At 46.3% G+C, this 18,215-nt stretch overlaps 1 protein-coding gene across 1 annotated transcript in view; it reads right to left on the bottom strand.

Moving 5' to 3' along the window:
- The window catches only part of LOC143552580 (mitochondrial import inner membrane translocase subunit TIM10-like), a 117,798-nt gene that overhangs the window by 77,285 nt on the left and 22,298 nt on the right, over positions 1 to 18,215 (bottom strand). The window lies entirely within an intron of this gene.

Genomic DNA, 18,215 nt, shown 5'->3' on the forward strand with positions numbered 1-18,215 from the left:
CCCTTTTAAAAACAGTTCGATTTTGATTTGGTTTCGGTTTTGTCATTTGAGTTTGAATTTATTTTACATAAATTTTTTTTGTTGCTTAAAATAATGAAATTTGACTTTTTGTTAATGAAGAGGTAGGTCCCAGCAGAGCCCAGTTGGACCCGCAAGACTCACCTTAAACAGGGACGTCTGCGCAGAGACCAACTGGATCCGCAGGACCAACCATGCTCAGAGACGTGACGTCCTTACGCAAGCTGGTCCCGCAGGAAATGCCTCCCAATGGTGAAGGACTCCGCCTGTCCCCGCAGCCTCGGATACAAGCCATTAGGGAAGGCCACCCGCGCAGCATGGCTACACGCACAAGGCACTTAGCTCTCGATCATTCAGTGTCACCTGAAGGAATGAGCCAAGCCGGGAGCAATCCCGCACAGAGGCGGGAGGGGGAATACTCCCGCCCAAATAAGCCAGTATGTATACTGAAGGACCTTTTACTGTACCTGACGAGGTATGGGCGAAAGATCTGATCAGAGATACGACAGCTCACTAATACAGTATGGCGAGCAGCATGCTCCTGTACTGTATCACTATTAGCCGCTGCCTACTCACCAACTACTGTCATACCACGTGCGTAGCCGGCAGTTGGTGGAAAGGGAATAGTATACAGCAGGCCTGGTCACTATCAGCCGCTGCCTACCCACCAACTACCAGCAGGGCACGTGCGTAGGCTACTGTTGATGAACAGGAACACTGTTGCAGCCGGCCATACCTCCTTGGAAACCTACCTTCGGCTATAAATACCCCAAATGGTATGATCATCTCAACACATTACATTATCATATTATCATCATAATATACCTGATATCTGCTCTAGCAATCTCTTAATATACTTTTATATTTAAAGAGCAATCTAGTCTGATTCTCACGCCGGAGGGTGGTCACAAGGAGGAACCCCCCCTTCTCAGTGACGAGCTCACGGTGTCTGTTTTGCAGGTTATCAGAAGAACCATCTTCCAAGGGTCTAACCCCTCGTGGGAAACAGCTACCCAACCCCCAGGTTACCAGTAATCTGTCCGGGGTCCGGTTAGTGTTTCTTCATTGGCGCCATCCGTGCATAAAGCTAGAACTTTATTTTTCTCCAGTTTTTTCAAACTTCTACAAAGATGGTTAGAGAAATTCCGGTAACCACAACCCCAGCTACTGGGATGAACACCGGCAACACAGCTTTTACGAACACTACCCCGACTACCGGAGCCGGGGCAAGTGAAGTAAATTTTACGAACACTACCCCACTTACCAAAGCTGAGGCAAGTGCAGTAAATGATCGCCTACTGGGATCCACCGATACCCAGTTTGAGAAACGAAGACTCCCCCGCCAGACTCTCGATGAAGTTAAGGCATGGGCGGAGGCACGACAAAAGGAATTCCAGGCTGAGTTGGACGAACGCTTGCGTTCCGTGCAACAGGCCGACGAATTCGAATACTGGGAGGATGACTCGGAGGAATCCGACTCCGACGCGAACCCTCGCCATAGGGCAAAAGGGAAGCGTAAGGAAACGGAATCCCAACCGAAAAGGCATTTTGGACAAGCCTTCAAACCAAAAAGCACAGGTGGAAGTCCACGAGACTTCTCTAAATCGTTCAGACCAAACGTTGCAAATGCAGGAACGTCCAAATTTGCAAGGGACATTGCTGAAGCAATCGCCCCAAAGAGTGCCAAACAAATGCCTAACATAGGCACATATGACGGTATATCTGATCCAGACGATCATTTGAACAGGTTCATAGCAGGGGCAACCGTCAGTAATTGGACGGAACCCACGTGGTGTTACATGTTCCAAATGACGCTGGTGGGGTGTAACATCTGCCCCGATCCGACCCGACCCAGGTACCCGTTTCCCTTATCCGATCTTTTTCTTTTATGATTTAATATATATTTATACTTATATTTTACTTTTAATAATAATATATACTTTTCCTTCCCGCCTCTTTCTCTCTCTTTCTTTCCGCCGTCCCGTCCCTCTCCTTCTCTCTTTCCGCCTTCTTTTCCCTCTTGTCGCCGTCCCGCCCTTACGCCTTGTTTCCCTCTTTTTTCTTCTAACTCGTTGCTTGTCCTTTGTTCCTTTCCGCCTAAGGTTATCTGCGCAGCTCCACGCGCTAGACCCCTTACAAGGAATCCTGCGTGAAGACCACCTGTTACAGCGATACGCGAGACGAACTCTTCTCGCAGCGCGCTAAGAATTGTAATTCTTCTCGCAGCGCGCTAAGAACGGTAGTTCTTCCCGCGACGCGCTAAGGGTTTGTAGTTCTTCTCGCAGCGCGCTAAGAATCGTAGTTCATCCCTCGACGCGCGAAGAATTATAGTTCTTCCCGCGGCGCGCTAGGAATTTTAGTTCCTCCCGCGGCGCGCTAAGGAATGTGATTCTTCCCGCGGCGCGCTTAGAATTGTAGTTCTTTCCGCGACGCGTTAAGGTTAGTTCTGTCTGCCTTCGCGCTCGCGCTCTCTTGACCTTCTGTGTCTGCCTTCGCGCCTTAGCCTTCTCGCGCTAAACCCTTTGAGTTTTCTTCTGTTTAATCTAGCCTTTTGCTTTTGTGTTGTCTTATCTTTTGAGCTGTTGACCTAATCTGCTTTATGTCTGAAAAGTTACTTTCGGCGCAGCATGCGCACCAACCCCATTGGTTGACAGATAAAGTGACTGACATAATCTTTTGAGAATCTGCTTTTGCCATGCTTGACCTGTACCTTTTTCTGACCGCCCATGCCTTTTTACTGTTCCCTGACAGCTTTATCTTGCCTCTGCAGCTGCCATATCTTTCCATATCTTTTGCTTTTGGAATCTTTTACTTTTTGAGATCTTTTCCCCTTTTTCTAGGGATTGTGTCTCCTAGGGTTTTCCTATAAATAATAATAATATTTTCATAACACATCACACACAAACACTTAATCTCTCCTGTCCTCCTCCTTGCTCTCTCTGCCGCCTCCCTCTCTGCCTCCGTCTTCCTCCCTGTTCTGCCCTGCTTTTCCGGTAATATATATTATATATAATAATTTACTTATTAATTATGCTAACTTATAATCAAGACTTAAAACCAATCATTAAAACAACAATCTTATTTATAGGTTAACTTGTGCTTGTTTAAAGTTGGTTCTTGCTTTATCTTACACCGCATCGTTTATCAAGTGAGTAATCTCGTACCTAATCCCTTTTTGCTTTTAATGTTTTGGGATGTTCATGTGTTCATACAAACTTAGAGTCTTAAACTTGTTTATGAACTTTAGTCGCGCAGTATCCCATGTGTTGAGGACGTAGACTTGGCTGTTTATTTGTATGTGTGGATCATTAACCGTCTTGTCGGTCTATTCCGCAGTTTTCATGGTACCATTAGATGAACACGGGAGAACTATCGTTTATGATTTTCTCTTTTGTTTACACATGCACAGTTTGTTTTGTTTGTGAGCTCAATTGTGAGCACTGGCAGTCTTATGAATCTTAGAGTTGGTCCCGATCAGATTACACCCTTGTTGAAAACCAGACATACACATGTTGCACGCAGATTTATTGTTATCTATGTATTGTATTAAACTTGATTTCTCACCAACACGCAAGTGTTTGACGTTTTATTTTAACACATGTTCAGGTTTGCAGTAGCTGTTTTGGAGCTTGTGGACACCTAGGAAGTTTTCTTTATTTTGGACCTAGATTAAAATGTATCAAGACAAGTTATTGCTGTTTTATTTATAATATATTGATTTATGATGATTTATGTTATCTTATGTTTACTTTGCGCGTGCGCGAATGAATGTATTTATTAAATATTGACACCCAATAGTGTCACGAGTAATGAAACAATATGTGGCGCCCCGATGTATAATCCGCCTTTGGTCGGGGTGTTACAGATTGGTATCAGAGCTCGTTGACTTTAGGATAGGTGGTTAGACGTAACGGCCTAGAATACCTAAGAGTCCCTTCTCGCACATGAGAGAAATCTCATGTTTGCGCGCTTATTGTTAATTACTCGTTATTTATGAATATGCTCGCGCTTGCGCAGTATATGATTTTATGTTTTATTTCGCGATATTTCGATTTTTGTTGAATTTCGATTTTTATTGATTTTACTTACATATTCGTTTGTTGGGATTGAAAATCCGAAAAGTCATAGTGATACATGAATAGTTGATTTTCAATTTCCATTTACGATTATGTTCTGAGGTTGGAGACTTGAAAAGTCATGGTGATACATGAATTGTCAACTTCCAATACTCATTTTCTTGTGTATTTTATATTGAAGATTGAAAAGTCATGGTGATACATGAATCGTCAATCTCCAATACTCGTTTGCTCGTATATTTTAAATTGGGAATTCGGAAAGTCATGGTGATACATGAATTGTCGATTCTTGATTCGAATTTATTACCTTTATTAAGTCTGCATTAAAGTCATTTATTTTACTTTAACTTTTGATAGTATCTAACCCTGCGAAACCAAGCTTTATAAGATTAAAACTTTGCGCTAAAACCAAGATATTAACTAAAATTAAAACTTTTATAGAATGCCTCCGCTATCTCGCCGATTTCAGAGAAAAGAAGCCTCGCGCATGCGTAGACAGCAACGTTCCCAGGAAATGGCCGCCGCAATAGCCCGAGCTTTGAGCCAAAACAATACCAATACCTCCAGTTATAACATTAAGTCCTTTAACGCGGGTAACCCTCCAAAGTTCACAGGTCTTGAAGGAGCCACCGTGATGCTCCAATGGCTCGAAAAGATTGAAAACACTTTCCTCCATACCCAATGCCCCTCAGACAGACGAACCCTGTATGCTTCCAGTGTCCTGGAATCTAGAGCGCTTACATGGTGGAATGGAGTAGCTCATGCGCGTGGCGCAGAAGCTGCTTCCAGCATGCTCTGGGAGGAATTTAAGGAAATTCTGACACGAGAATTCTGCCCTCCCAACGAAGTTAAGCGCCTGGAGGAAGAATTCTGGAACTTGAAGCAATACAGCGGTGAAGCGCGCGAGTACGCGACGCGCTTCCATGAACTAAGCCTGCTTGTCCCTCACCTTGTTACCCCTTCCCGCCGAGCCATAGAGAAATTCCTTGGGGGTCTCCCCATGGAAATTCAAGATTCTGTATGGGCCAGAAACCCAGTAACCCTCTCTGACGCCATCGAGTTGGCCGCTGTGCTCAGCGACAACCATGTCAGAGCAGGAACCCTGTTCCTGCGGGGAACAGAAAAGACCAAACTCACCAAGACTGTCACTGAACCAACAGAAACCAAACCTGAACCCTCGAACCGTAACAACCTCAAGCGCAGGCGCAAGGCCTATGCGCTTACCAACCCGCCCATTGTCCAGCAACCCATTTACCAACCTCCAGTTTATGCGCCTAACCCTCTGTCAACCTACCCAACACCTCCTGTAGTCCACAACTATGCCTTAACCAATCCAGCACTCCCTGCCTCGCCAACTAAGAAACCTTACACAGGAAACCACCCCTTTTGCCCAACCTGTAGATTTCACCACCCAACCCAAACCCCGTGTCGACTTTGTACCCGATGTGGCCGTACTGGTCACCTTGCAGAAAACTGTAGAGTCCTTCTCGCCAACCCAATTGCGCCAACACCACCAGTCTACCCGCAGAACCCACAACCAACCTACCAAAACCCACGACCCAGATCGTGCTTTAACTGCGGTGATCCCAGTCATTTCCGGAACGCGTGCCCGAGACTACAAGTGCAAATCACACAGGCGAATCCGGTGAACCAGATTTCGAACCAAGTGACGCGTGGACGAGCTTTTAACATAACCGCGCACCAAGCGCAAGCGAATAATGACGTAGTTAATGGTACATTTTTGCTTAACGGATTTTATGCTTCTGTACTTTTTGATACTGGCGCCGATCGAAGTTTTATCTCTCGCGCCTTCGAGCAGAAGCTTGCGCGACCGCGCAGCGATTTAAAAGAAAATTTTTCAGTTGAATTGGCTAATGGTGAAACTGTTTTAATTAACTCGGTGATTAAAGATTGTACGCTTAACCTTAACGAAAACGATTTTCTGATTGACCTCATCCCTATGCCTCTTGGAAGCTTTGATGTTATCATTGGTATGGACTGGCTTACGCATAATCGCGCCGAAGTTATTTGCGCCAAGAAGATGATTCGCATACCTCGAGAAAATGGTGATCTTCATATTTACGGCGAAAAACCCTCCCGCGGTCTTAAACTTATGTCTTGCGCCGAAGCCCGAAGGCTCATGCGGAAGAAGTGTATTGCATTCCTAGCCCATGTGGGTAAACCTGCTGAAGAGAAGAAGCTTCGCGATATCCCTGTTGTGCGTGATTTCCCTGAAGTTTTTCCTGATGATCTTCCTGGTATCCCTCCCGCTCGTGAAGTCGAGTTCCGTATTGATCTTGTCCCTGGTGCTTCCCCCGTGGCTAAATCTCCTTACCGTCTTGCACCCGCTGAGATGCAAGAATTGGCCAGCCAACTTCAAGAGTTGACTGCTAAAGGATTCATTCGCCCTAGCTCTTCGCCCTGGGGTGCTCCGGTGTTGTTCGTTAAAAAGAAAGATGGATCGTTTCGCATGTGTATTGGTTACCGCGAGTTGAACAAACTCACCATTAAGAACCGGTATCCCTTACCGCGTATTGACGACCTCTTTGATCAACTCCAAGGTGCCTCTTGTTTTTCCAAGATTGATCTCCGCTCTGGCTATCACCAGTTGCGCATCCGCGATGAAGATGTTCCGAAGACTGCTTTTCGAACTCGTTATGGCCATTTTGAATTCTTGGTCATGTCCTTCGGTTTAACCAACGCACCCGCCGTTTTCATGGATCTAATGAATCGGGTGTGTAGGCCTTTTTTGGATAAATTCGTGATTGTGTTTATCGATGATGTTCTGGTGTATTCTAAGACCAAGGCCGAGCACGAGCAACATCTTCGGTTGGTGTTGCAAAAGCTTAGAGCTAAGCAACTCTATGCTAAGCTTTCCAAGTGTGAATTTTGGTCGGATGAAGTACAGTTTCTTGGTCATGTTGTAAACAAGATGGGTATTCATGTCGACCCATCCAAGATTGAAGCAATCAAGAACTGGATCACGCCATCCTCTCCTTCCGAGATCCGTTCCTTTCTGGGCTTAGCTGGTTATTACCGGCGCTTCATTTCGAACTTCTCGAAGATCGCTTTGCCTTTAACAGCTCTAACGCACAAAGGTAAACCGTATATTTGGGGCTCGAAGCAAGAAGAAGCCTTTCTAACGCTCAAGCAATTGTTGTGTGAAGCTCCTGTCCTTGCGCTACCTGAGGGTAATGATGATTTTGTCGTGTACTGCGATGCCTCCAACCAAGGTCTCGGTTGTGTTCTTATGCAACGAGGCAAGGTTATCGCTTACGCATCAAGGCAACTCAAGGTTCATGAAAAGAATTATACAACTCACGACCTCGAACTTGGTGCAGTTGTTTTTGCCTTGAAGATCTGGAGACACTACCTTTATGGTACTAAGTGTATCCTTTACACTGACCATAAAAGCCTTCAGCATATCTTTGATCAAAAGGAACTCAACATGAGGCAACGCCGATGGAACGAACTCATCAGCGATTACGATTGTGAGATCCGGTATCATCCTGGTAAGGCTAATGTGGTAGCCGATGCGCTCAGCCGAAAACCCTGCCAACTTAACTGTATCTTGCCGCGCACCCAGCTTCACTTCGCGCCGATTCAAAGCAACCTTGAATCGCGTATTCGTGACGCGCAGCGCGCATCCATCAGTAATGGTAACCTTCGCGCCGAGTTAGCGTGTGGCGCGGAAGCGCACTTTGTCCCTAATCTGAGTGGAATTCTCTGCTATCTCAATCGCATCTGGATTCCCTTTGATGAGAATCTTCGCGCTGATATCCTGAGTGAAGCGCACAAATCTCGGTATTCTATTCATCCCGGCGCTGATAAGATGTACAAGGATTTGCGCATTACTTATTGGTGGCCCGGTATGAAAAAGGATATTGCTGTGTTCGTAGCTAGATGCCTGACTTGTTCTAAAGTAAAAGCTGAACACCAACGCCCATCTGGTTTGCTCGAACAACCAGAAATTCCTACGTGGAAATGGGAAGGTATAGCGATGGACTTTATTACCAAGTTACCTTTGACAGCAAGCAAACATGATAGCATTTGGGTAATAGTGGATCGTTTGACTAAGTCTGCTCACTTTCTGCCCATTCGTGAAAACTACCGTGTTGAGCAACTCGCGCAGCTTTATGTCAAGGAGATTGTCTGCCGCCATGGTACTCTTTTGAGCATCATATCCGATCGCGATGGCCGTTTTATATCTCGCTTTTGGAAATCTCTCCAATCTGCGCTAGGAACTCGCTTGGACATGAGTACGGCATATCATCCCCAGACTGACGGTCATTCTGAGCGAACTATTCAGACTCTTGAGGATATGCTCCGATCTTGTGTTCTTGATTTTGGAGGTAATTGGGATTCACACCTGCCTTTGATTGAGTTCTCTTATAATAACAGCTATCATTCCAGTATCGGTATGGCCCCATTTGAAGCACTTTACGGTCGTAAGTGCCGCTCCCCGATCTGCTGGAGCGAAGTGGGTGAAACTCAAATCACAGGACCCGAACTTGTTCAAGAGACAACCGATAAAATCGCCAAGATCCGTGATCATCTGCTGACTGCCAGAAGCCGACAGAAGAGTTACGCAGATCGTAGACGGAAGCCTCTCGAATTTCAAGTTGGTGATCTTGTTCTCCTCAAAGTGTCGCCCTGGAAGGGTGTTGTCCGCTTTGGGAAGAAGGGTAAGCTTGCTCCTCGATATGTTGGACCATTCAAGATTCTCGCGCGTGTGGGAAAAGTTGCCTACAGACTTGACCTGCCGCCCGCGCTCAGTAATGTGCATCCAACGTTCCATGTATCCAATCTCAAGAAGTGTTTAGCTGACGAGAACCTTCACATTCCATTTGATGAAGTTCAAGTTGATGAAACTATGCATTTCGTTGAGAAGCCTGTTGAGATTATGGATCGCGAGGTAAAGCAAACCAAGCGCAGTCGTATCCCTATCGTGAAAGTTCGCTGGGAGTCCAAGCGCGGAGCCGAGTTTACATGGGAAAGGAAAGATCAAATGAAGATCAAGTACCCGCACCTGTTCTCTGCGCAACCTACTTCGAGATAAATTTCGGGACGAAATTTCTTAAAGTAGGGGAGACTGTAACATCTGCCCCGATCCGACCCGACCCAGGTACCCGTTTCCCTTATCCGATCTTTTTCTTTTATGATTTAATATATATTTATACTTATATTTTACTTTTAATAATAATATATACTTTTCCTTCCCGCCTCTTTCTCTCTCTTTCTTTCCGCCGTCCCGTCCCTCTCCTTCTCTCTTTCCGCCTTCTTTTCCCTCTTGTCGCCGTCCCGCCCTTACGCCTTGTTTCCCTCTTTTTTCTTCTAACTCGTTGCTTGTCCTTTGTTCCTTTCCGCCTAAGGTTGTCTGCGCAGCTCCACGCGCTAGACCCCTTACAAGGAATCCTGCGTGAAGACCACCTGTTACAGCGATACGCGAGACGAACTCTTCTCGCAGCGCGCTAAGAATTGTAATTCTTCTCGCAGCGCGCTAAGAACGGTAGTTCTTCCCGCGACGCGCTAAGGGTTTGTAGTTCTTCTCGCAGCGCGCTAAGAATCGTAGTTCATCCCTCGACGCGCGAAGAATTATAGTTCTTCCCGCGGCGCGCTAGGAATTTTAGTTCCTCCCGCGGCGCGCTAAGGAATGTGATTCTTCCCGCGGCGCGCTTAGAATTGTAGTTCTTTCCGCGACGCGTTAAGGTTAGTTCTGTCTGCCTTCGCGCTCGCGCTCTCTTGACCTTCTGTGTCTGCCTTCGCGCCTTAGCCTTCTCGCGCTAAACCCTTTGAGTTTTCTTCTGTTTAATCTAGCCTTTTGCTTTTGTGTTGTCTTATCTTTTGAGCTGTTGACCTAATCTGCTTTATGTCTGAAAAGTTACTTTCGGCGCAGCATGCGCACCAACCCCATTGGTTGACAGATAAAGTGACTGACATAATCTTTTGAGAATCTGCTTTTGCCATGCTTGACCTGTACCTTTTTCTGACCGCCCATGCCTTTTTACTGTTCCCTGACAGCTTTATCTTGCCTCTGCAGCTGCCATATCTTTCCATATCTTTTGCTTTTGGAATCTTTTACTTTTTGAGATCTTTTCCCCTTTTTCTAGGGATTGTGTCTCCTAGGGTTTTCCTATAAATAATAATAATATTTTCATAACACATCACACACAAACACTTAATCTCTCCTGTCCTCCTCCTTGCTCTCTCTGCCGCCTCCCTCTCTGCCTCCGTCTTCCTCCCTGTTCTGCCCTGCTTTTCCGGTAATATATATTATATATAATAATTTACTTATTAATTATGCTAACTTATAATCAAGACTTAAAACCAATCATTAAAACAACAATCTTATTTATAGGTTAACTTGTGCTTGTTTAAAGTTGGTTCTTGCTTTATCTTACACCGCATCGTTTATCAAGTGAGTAATCTCGTACCTAATCCCTTTTTGCTTTTAATGTTTTGGGATGTTCATGTGTTCATACAAACTTAGAGTCTTAAACTTGTTTATGAACTTTAGTCGCGCAGTATCCCATGTGTTGAGGACGTAGACTTGGCTGTTTATTTGTATGTGTGGATCATTAACCGTCTTGTCGGTCTATTCCGCAGTTTTCATGGTACCATTAGATGAACACGGGAGAACTATCGTTTATGATTTTCTCTTTTGTTTACACATGCACAGTTTGTTTTGTTTGTGAGCTCAATTGTGAGCACTGGCAGTCTTATGAATCTTAGAGTTGGTCCCGATCAGATTACACCCTTGTTGAAAACCAGACATACACATGTTGCGCGCAGATTTATTGTTATCTATGTATTGTATTAAACTTGATTTCTCACCAACACGCAAGTGTTTGACGTTTTATTTTAACACATGTTCAGGTTTGCAGTAGCTGTTTTGGAGCTTGTGGACACCTAGGAAGTTTTCTTTATTTTGGACCTAGATTAAAATGTATCAAGACAAGTTATTGCTGTTTTATTTATAATATATTGATTTATGATGATTTATGTTATCTTATGTTTACTTTGCGCTGTGCGCGAATGAATGTATTTATTAAATATTGACACCCAATAGTGTCACGAGTAATGAAACAATATGTGGCGCCCCGATGTATAATCCGCCTTTGGTCGGGGTGATACATGGGGGCTGCTAGAGCATGGTTCGATCGTCTACCGGTCAACCACATCTACGACTGGGCAGACTTCCAACAGAAGTTTAGCCAACACTTCAGCCAGCAACGAAAGTATACCGAGGAGCAATGGACAATCCTCAAATGCATACGAGAGGAAGATGAATCTCTGCCAAACTTCATCACTCGCTTCAACTCAAAGAAGCTAAGTTTGGGCAATATCAGCGAAGATCTTGTTCGCGCTGCCTTCATCCAGGGCGCACATGACCCAGAGCTCATCCGCACCCTAACGGGTAAAGATGGCATGCCATCCACATGGGATGGCATCATGACAGCAGCAAAACGCTATGCGGAAACAGAGAAGCAACTGGGTAGAGATCTCCCACAGAGCACAAACCTCTACACTCAGAGGACGAGAGAAGACAACGTCCTCACCGCCCGACAAAATAAAAAACGAAAGCTAGGCATTTGGCAGTCAAGGGTAAACTTTGACACCTCATCCGGCTTGCAACATCGGTTGGGCGGAAGGGATAATGTACAGTCGCACCGGAACTCCAGATGGACGCCACTCACCAAAAGCGTCACTGAGATATTCGCCACTGAAGAGCTCCCATGGCCAAAGCCTCCAATAATCCGACATCGTCACGATGCTGATCGGAGCAAATACTGTGACTTTCACAAGACAAAGGGCCACAACACTGAAGAATGCATAGATGTAAAAGATATGGTCGAAGCATTTGTCAGAGATGGGACGCTCGCGCACCTCGTGGCGTAATAAAGGCTGAGCAGGCGAGTGCGTATAGAACCCCAGCTGGGGAAAACACGAATCAATTCCAGCTTCAAAATCGAGACTACATGCTGCTTAAAGAACGAGATCCCGAACCAGGTGCGTATCGGCTCGATGGCACTCCCATCCCAACATGGAAGGGAGCTCATTTACACAGTCTGCATGTAAATCAATTCCAATTTGTAAAGAAAAGGCCAAGAGCCACTTCTAATGGAAATGATTCTCTTTAAGAACACCGAAGCTGATGATTTTACATTTATACTTTTCTGAACTAATATGCCGGTTTTCACCGCATAATTACGTCGTCATTGCATGGGAAGGCGGTCCTACCCGCACGAACCCAGCAACGTGACAAACCTTCACGCAGGTCAGTTGAAGGGGAAAAAGTTCAGCACCCAAAAATGAAAGTGCCGGTCTATCCGCATGAATCATTAAGGAAACTGAATAATAACCTATCAACAACCGCGCATCGAACGGTTAAACTATCCAACACTGGTGACGGCATTCACATTACGTGAAGTCGTTGCGTGGGAAGGCGGTCTTACCCGCACGAACCCAATAACGTGGCAAACCTTCACGCAGAGTCAGTTGAAGGAGAAGAGTTCAATTATCCCATTAAATGAAAGTGCCGGTCTATCCGCATGAATCATGAAAGGAAAATGAACACTAACCTATCGACAACCGCGCGTCGAACGGTTCAAAACAAAATTCTTAAAAAGGATAAGAAAAACCTACACGCAGGTCAGATAAGGGTAAAGTTTTGCCATCCTACTAAGTGCAAGTGACGGTTCTACCCGCACAAGGAGGAAGCAAAACTTCACACCTATTATCAACCACGTTCAAAGGTTAACTTATCCTCAAAAGGTAAGAAAAACCTACACGCGGGTCAGATAAGGGTAAAGTTTTGCCATCCTACTAAGTGCAAGTGACGGTTCTACCCGCACAATCACGAAAGAGGAAGCAAGACTTCCTGTTATCAACCACGTTCAAAGGTCAACTTATCTTAATGCCTTAGAAATTTCGAAAAGGAAAACCTACACGCAGGTCAGATATAAGTTAAAGTTTAGCCATCCTACCAAGTGCAAGTGACGGTTCTACCCGCACAATCACGAAGGAGGAAGCGAAACTTTAACCCACTATCAACCACGTTCAAAGGTTCTTATTCTAAACACTTGGAAAATTGCTAATTTAAACTAAGTATGCAAGTCATAAGTTTATAAAGCAAGGAACCCAAAGAAGGAAATAACAATCTTATACGCAAAAAGATTAATATTTCAAGAATATATTACAAGAATGGCCGGGTAACTACCCGCCTAAAAGAAAAAAAAAAAAAAAAAAAAAAAACTATACAAGTCTATCTTAGCAATGGGAAGGGATCTTCAGGATTAAGCTTCAGGGACGCTTCCACTTGGACCCGCTCCGTCAGAAGAACGGGGTGGTTCGAGGAACGCTTTGAGGACAGCTAACCCATCATCAGCAGCAGCTACTTCGTCCACCTTCTCCACCACTGGATGCGGGAAGGCGGCGTATTGGTTCAATGCTTGGTCATAAATGGCTTCGGTATCCACATTGAACAAAGGGAAGTTGGAAGGCGGGACGCCTTTCTCAACAAACCCTAGACCAAGCAAGAAGCCGACCTTTTCCCCATCCTCATGAGAAGCGTTGAGGGCTGCGGTCATAGCATCATCGTAAGAGGTCTCTGAAAAGACCCGACGCACAACCTACAAAGAAAAAATACAAGTATTAGAACCTTTTCTTACAAAAGAAAAGCGTGAAGATAAAACTAAACATACCTGAGGCAACGCTTCTCGAAGAAGCCATTGGAGGGCAGCTTGAGCTTCGTTATGGGCGCGTTCGGCTTCGCTCTTGTTAAGGTTGGCAAGTAAAACTTCCTTTGCGGCAGCCTCTTCGACGCCCTTAAGTTTCCGCTCGGTGTGGTCAAGCACCCCCCTCTGGTCCAGGATTTCCTGGAGTTTCTTGGCATCTTCCATTGCCAAGGCATCATGAGCGCGTTGGAGAGCCTCTAATTTGGCCTTGAGCTCCTCATTCTCCACACGCAAAGGCTCAGCAACGGCTTCAGCCTTGGCAGCCCTCTCGGTTGCGTTTCGCGCAGTCTCCCTGGCCAGCCGAAGCTGTTCATTCACAGCTTGGGCAGCCTTGGAGCGGGCCTCGAGTCGCGCCTGAACTTCAACCTCGAGGGCCTTGAAGGCCTTCTCCTTGTCGGCGGCAGCTGCCGCCAGCTGTTGGTTCTCCTCCCGAAGAGCACGCGCCTCAGATATGTCCTTGGCGCGAGCTGCTTTCAACTTGTCGTTTTCACGACAAAGCAGCTCGACGCGCGGCTGCATCCGGGCCTGGAGAACCCGAAGCTCATTAGTTAGCCTACCCTCCTGGTAGCTAACCATGGCTTCCCCCAACGCACCCGGAGGAGCAGCGTGGCGAGCCCAGTCCACGCACTCCACAGGTGTGCGAAGGGTTGTTCCTCGGCGTATGTTCCATCGAGGAACATACACTTCATTGGAATCCGACACTGCAAAAGAAACAAAAGCAGTAAGGAAAAGATGATAAAAAACATAAGGGAAAAAGAAAGGAACCCTACGCACCTGTAGGGTCAATGACAGGCCGATAGCCGCCAAACCCATCACCTGAACCTAAAGGAAATCCATCCAACAGGTCAGGCAGACGGGAAGGTGGCAAAAATCGGCGGGAAGCCCTGCGCGTACCTGATGGTCCGGCCATCGGTGCCGGTGGCGCGGGCATGGCGGCAGCCGCCGTGGTCGCCGTTGTGGTCGCCGTCGTGGTCGCCGCCTTGTAAGCAGCAGCAGTAACCGCCGGCTCTGTGAAGGATGCTGTAAAAATCGCACTCACAGCCGGCGGTGACGTCATCTCTGCCGGAACAGTTGGCTCAAAGGAATAAGCAACTGGACCAGCGGATGCAGGCGCAGGCGCCTGGGTCAACGCCTCAGGAAGGCTGACCGAGCCTACCGTCATTGGCGGGGGGATACTCCCCTGCGCTTCACCCCGGAATGCGTCAACACCCACGCCTGCACAAAGAAGAAAGTGTTAGATAAATTTATAGTGATAAATCTGCAAAGACATTATGATTGTACTTACGGGTTTTCTTGACCCTGAACGTACGGACGGGCGGGGAGGAACCCGATGGAGCCGGCCTCTTGGTACCGGTCACCGTCGTCTTCGTTGGTTCTCCGGAGGTAACGGTCGTAGCCTCCGGAGCAGTGGTCTCCTCACCACCGGGCTTCCCCGCCACCTCTTCACTATCTGACTCCGAGTCAGAGAGAACCACTGGATCAGCTGTGGAGGCCTTCTCCTTCCCCTTCACGCCGGCAGCAGCCTTCTTCTTCCGCACAAGGGGAGTATTTGCCGGAAATCACTAAGAAGAAGAAGAAGATAGGTGAAAGTGTGGATTACAAAGAGGCCTCTCCCCCTTTATATACTAATCGCAATTAATGCGGTGAATTTAATGCGGAGGAGAGAGAAATCGAAGGTGCAATGAAACTATGACACGTGGCAAAAAGCAGGCTGGCAACAGCTGTTGACAGGACGTGTGCCAGTAATTTCGCGGCCACGCGCCCGAAAAATCGTGCCCACGCGCCAGGAAAAGCGTCTGGAATGACCATGTTCTGTCACGTCACCATAACTTCCTGCACGTCCTGACACAGTCAGAAGAAACCGTCGCACGACGTTTCAGAGGTTTGGACTGTTCTTATCTTTTCACCAACTCTTCGAATTTCAAAATTCAAAAAATTTGAAAATATTAAAAAGTAAGCGGTAAAATACCCCTTACCCCTTGGCAAACAAGTAACCGTAAGACGGATGCGGGTACAGTGTAAAGGCAAAACCCTTCACATACCTAGCACCCGCAGGGAATTGAAGCCAAATAAACCTTGGCAAACAAGTAACCGTAAGACGGATGCGGGTACAGTGTAAAGGCAAAACCCTTCACATACCTAGCACCCGCAGGGAATTGAAGCCAAATAAACCTTGGCAAACAAGTAACCGTAAGACGGATGCAGGTACAGTGTTAAGGCAAAACCCTTCACATACCTAGCACCCGCAGGGAATTGAAGCCAAGTATTCCTCGGCAACCAAGTAACTATAAGACGGGTGCGGGTACAGTGTAAAGATAAAACCCTTCACATACCTAGCACCCGCAGGGAATTGACGCCAGGAATACCTTGGAAGTAAAGTAACCGTAAGACGAGCGCAGGTACAGTGTCAAGACAAAACCCTTCACATACCTAGCGCTCCGCTGGGAATTGAAACCAAGAAGGATCTTCTGGGCAATGCTTGCGGAAACGGAAATAACATCCCCGCATAGCGGGAACGTCGAGAACTACGTTGTTTGAAGCTCCAGGATGGAATTGGTGGTCTTAACATAATTGATCACTATGTTCAAAACTACCAAAACCTCATGGAAAATCCATACAACTGGGACTCAATGCTCCTGACTTGCGAGGAGGTTACAGACCTACCCGCATCATACCCAAAGACCAAGCAGGAAACTCGGGCATTTCTGCAAGTGACAAGGACTTCCGCGGAAAGAATCCCCATGGAAAACCTTACAAAACCCTTTTCAAAACCCTTTGCTCAAGTCCAAAAGTTCACCTCACTTTATTAAACACTCATGAGAAGAACATTGGACTGGGGGGACTTGAAGAGGTAGGTCCCAGCAGAGCCCAGTTGGACCCGCAAGACTCACCTTAAACAGGGACGTCTGCGCAGAGACCAACTGGATCCGCAGGACCAACCATGCTCAGAGACGTGACGTCCTTACGCAAGCTGGTCCCGCAGGAAATGCCTCCCAATGGTGAAGGACTCCGCCTGTCCCCGCAGCCTCGGATACAAGCCATTAGGGAAGGCCACCCGCGCAGCATGGCTACACGCACAAGGCACTTAGCTCTCGATCATTCAGTGTCACCTGAAGGAATGAGCCAAGCCGGGAGCAATCCCGCACAGAGGCGGGAGGGGGAATACTCCCGCCCAAATAAGCCAGTCTGTATACTGAAGGACCTTTTACTGTACCTGACGAGGTATGGGCGAAAGATCTGATCAGAGATACGACAGCTCACTGATACAGTATGGCGAGCAGCATGCTCCTGTACTGTATCACTATTAGCCGCTGCCTACTCACCAACTACTGTCATACCACGTGCGTAGCCGGCAGTTGGTGGAAAGGGAATAGTATACAGCAGGCCTGGTCACTATCAGCCGCTGCCTACCCACCAACTACCAGCAGGGCACGTGCGTAGGCTACTGTTGATGAACAGGAACACTGTTGCAGCCGGCCATACCTCCTTGGAAACCTACCTTCGGCTATAAATACCCCAAATGGTATGATCATCTCAACACATTACATTATCATATTATCATCATAATATACCTGATATCTGCTCTAGCAATCTCTTAATATACTTTTATATTTAAAGAGCAATCTAGTCTGATTCTCACGCCGGAGGGTGGTCACAAGGAGGAACCCCCCCCCCTTCTCAGTGACGAGCTCACGGTGTCTGTTTTGCAGGTTATCAGAAGAACCATCTTCCAAGGGTCTAACCCCTCGTGGGAAACAGCTACCCAACCCCCAGGTTACCAGTAATCTGTCCGGGGTCCGGTTAGTGTTTCTTCAGTTAATTAATAACTATAACTAATTGGTTATTATGCATTTTGGGCAAAAATATATGTGGGTTATACTATTATTAAATTCTTATATGTTTGTAACATATGACCTGGAGTCTGGAGATCATGGGTTTGAGTCGTAGAAATAATCTCTTGCATAAATGTGGTGCGTACATTAAGCTCAAGTTGGCACAACGACCTCCTAAATTCTGCTCATGTGAAAGCCTCGTGCACTGGGTTGTCCTTTTATTTTGAGCATGGCTACTCTTAACCCTGTGGTCAAAGAAACCATGATTACTGATGCAAGCAAATGGTTATTTATGGCTATTCCTTATGTTCATCGACATGTAATCAATAATGGAGATTAAATCAAAGGCTACATTAATTTTATAATGTTTGAAAAGGCGATGCAGTAAATTATGCATTTTTGGTTAAATGAATGGTAAGTGGACCCAAAATGGGCAGATTAGGCGGTTCGTGCAACTTTAAAGCAAGTTCGAGTCAATGAAAACATATGATTCATTGCACCCTATTCGGTTGAGATTGGTTATAGATTTATTGGTCAAATTAAATTTATAA

Source organism: Bidens hawaiensis, unplaced genomic scaffold (assembly GCF_021521415.1).
Source record: "Bidens hawaiensis isolate Kalapana, Puna unplaced genomic scaffold, B.hawaiensis_p1.1 tig00016945_1, whole genome shotgun sequence".
NCBI classification, from domain to species: Eukaryota; Viridiplantae; Streptophyta; class Magnoliopsida; order Asterales; family Asteraceae; genus Bidens; species Bidens hawaiensis.